General features: G+C 34.4%; 1 long non-coding RNA gene across 4 annotated transcripts; it reads left to right on the plus strand.

The window, feature by feature from the left end:
- On the plus strand, positions 1 to 2,440 carry LOC141591204 (uncharacterized). Of its 4 annotated transcripts, none has more exons than XR_012520732.1 (4): positions 1 to 507; positions 786 to 888; positions 1,780 to 1,880; positions 2,388 to 2,440. It is a non-coding gene; the product is annotated as an uncharacterized LOC141591204 (long non-coding RNA). The 4 variants fall into 4 exon arrangements; XR_012520733.1 differs by having other exon boundaries at positions 804 to 888; XR_012520730.1 differs by having other exon boundaries at positions 2,383 to 2,424.
- Positions 2,441 to 3,027: the final 587 nt, after the last annotated feature.

Here is a 3,027-nt window from a genome sequence, read left to right on the forward strand (position 1 = left end):
CCTCACTCTCACTCCCAAACCCCCTACTACAAAAAACATCAAAGACATCACTAATAAGAAACCATGTAGATTTTCAAACTGGTTTCTTATTGTAAGAAACCGTTTAATTTCTTAAACCGGTTTCTTAGATCCAAGTTAAGAAATGTGTTGACCTTATATCCGATTTCTTATCTTTTATGATATTTTTTACCAACCTTGTCAGAAACGGTTTACCCTTTACCTTCATTCATTTCGTTCAATCACCATTCACCGCACTCCAGCACCAAAATACCAAATAAATATCCTCGATTATCGAAAATGCCGACGCCACACCACTCGCCTCGTTGCACCTCAGCCCACCGTCGTACCTTGCCACCATCAAATCTCGCCCATCCGCCCAACACCTGAACTAGCCCAGATGCCACCACTGAATCGCACTCCCACAAAGCGACATTTACGGTTGTTGATAACGCCAAGCCACCTCCACTGCCTGCATCTACTTTCAGACGATTCCTCCTTGATAATTAGGTACTCGTAGTTTTCACTAATTTCATTTTAATTAATTAGGGTTTATAAGAATTTTGATTTATGCCTAAGTAGATGTATTAGAATGTTGTATGATTTTATTGTTGTTGTTTAATGATAAATATAGTATAATTGTTGTTCTTTGAAAGGGTTAAGACTTAAATTGATTAGATTTGTTGATTAGGGTCGAGTAATTTAGTTGTTTTTGATTCATTCATTTTATCTGCAATTATTTACTCTAATTATGCTTACACGATTTTATTGTTGTTTTTTAATGATAGATATAGTATAATTTGCAGAGTACCTTGTGGTTTTCAGCTAAAGTTCTAGAAGTATCGATTGTGAATGCTCCTTGAGTTAGTCCGCTTCATTCCCTATGGTTAGGTATGTAACTGATATACTTCATGAAAACTGTTCATTTTAGTCACACGAAGGCATCAAAGCTATTGACAACATGAAATAAACACGATTTCAATGTAGTGTAGCTAAATCGGTTTTAGTTTCTAATAGGTTATGCTCTCTATAAGTGGCCAGTAAAACAAGTATTGTAATTCATTTGGGGTTGATGAGTTCTACTTAAACGAGGTTGACGAATTCCTTACTATCTAAAGACAGGACCTTAATAATCTTGTAGGTATATTGATGTAGCAGCTTGAATAAAATGCTTCGACTCAGAGTATTTTACATACTACATCTACCTCAATTTGAGTTGCTTCTTCACCTTAGATCATATGCTTAGTTGTCGTGTATCAGGTCTTTAAATTCTATTTTCATTGAAAACTGACGAGTTTTCTATTTAGTTGCGTCTGAATGTACTAACTAATGATTTTTTTTATCTCAAATGATAAAGAAAAAAATGGAAAAGCACTGTATCGGTTACTTTTTTACTGTTGTTGCATCCAAGTCTTCCTATCACATGGTCTATTAAAGATTTTGATTGGTTATCAATGGTCTATTAAAGGTTTTGATTGGTTATCTTGCTGCCTTTGGGCTTAAATGCCTTAGCAGTGGCCTGATATGATATACCTGCCTGATTATGTGGTATACAAACATGTAACAGCACATCCATTGTATTCATTGTTCCTGATGGCTTGTGGTGATGCATTGCATTTACTGTCAAAGATGTTTACATGCAAACCAAAAGCTTGGATTAAAGCACAATATGTGTTGGAGCACAAGTATTTTTGAATGCTACTTATTTTATTGGCAATTGCCTTGCTTTATAACTCTTTTTGTCTCCATCCTTTGATCAATATGTATTTTTATTTGTTACAGATATTTTACATCACCCCCAGCAGCAACAAATACGGCTTCACAGCCTTTTTACTTATTTATAGCACATGTTTGATCGACTGTCCTTTTGACACTTCTTAATGGTATGTCTTGCTTTTGTATTATTATTATTATTTTTAAATTTTTGATTATACTTAATAAGCAGACAAGCATTGGAGAGCGTAAGCTCGACTGTATAATGTATTAATGTTAGTCAGGAAAGAACAATAGTTATGTAGTAATAGTTTGAAGACAATCCTGAAAGAGTTGTTTGGTGGATAAAACTAGTGTAAACCTCTTACCGGGAGTCAGTACACTAACTTCTATAGTTAAGATAGTTTTTTAGAAGGGGTATCTAAATCTTTGAAAGCTATTTTCACACATCACTATTCTGCAGTTAAAGTCTTGTTGTTTCAATTAAATACTTGATGTTTGCGTTGATGGCTATTCTACAGTTAAATTCCTGTTAGTTGCACACGTGTTCTATACTTGATGCGCACATCTAAACATATGTTATTGTGATCAATCAAATCTTCGAAGTAGTTTGTTTATTTTATATGTAATGTGACGATTTTTTTTGTGCACTTTGGTTTGTTGTTTGTCTAGTGTAGAAGTAAAAGCAAATAAGAAGCTCTTGATAGTGTTCTTAAGACTGACGGAAATTCCGTCAGTAGAGGTATTTTACTGACGAAATGAACTGACTCTGATTCCTGACGGAATTTCCGTCAGGAAACTGAAATACTGACGGAAATGCCGTCAGTATGGCCTTAATTTTTCCGTCAGTTTCCCGCGTTTTCGTTGTAGTGGAAGTTTAAACTCACCCGTCAACAAACAAATTATACATTTTTAAAATCACAACAATATAACTAACACTAATAATGATTTATCACGTGTATTAAACGACCCTTGTACAATATAGGTGACATATCAAAAGACTCCAGAGTCATATTCCACCCCTCTTAAAGCATAGGTTATGCTCTCATGACTTTATATCCATAAGCTAAGTTAACTATTTAGACTATTATATCAATTCATAAAGCTAAAGTAAATACGAGAAATAAAAGAAATGCTTAATAGTTATGACAAAAGAAATACTAGTCAAAGACGCCTCTATAAGCTATAGTTTATCTTGCAAATAACTTATCAAAGTCTCTAACCCAGTTCTCCGGTCACCCTTACCATTATAATAACTCTTTTTGTGTGTCATTGTCTGTGGAAGCCTTACTCATACTAGCCGTGAAGTCAGTAGCG

This window comes from Silene latifolia, chromosome 7 (genome assembly GCF_048544455.1).
Source record: "Silene latifolia isolate original U9 population chromosome 7, ASM4854445v1, whole genome shotgun sequence".
Classification (NCBI taxonomy): Eukaryota; Viridiplantae; Streptophyta; class Magnoliopsida; order Caryophyllales; family Caryophyllaceae; genus Silene; species Silene latifolia.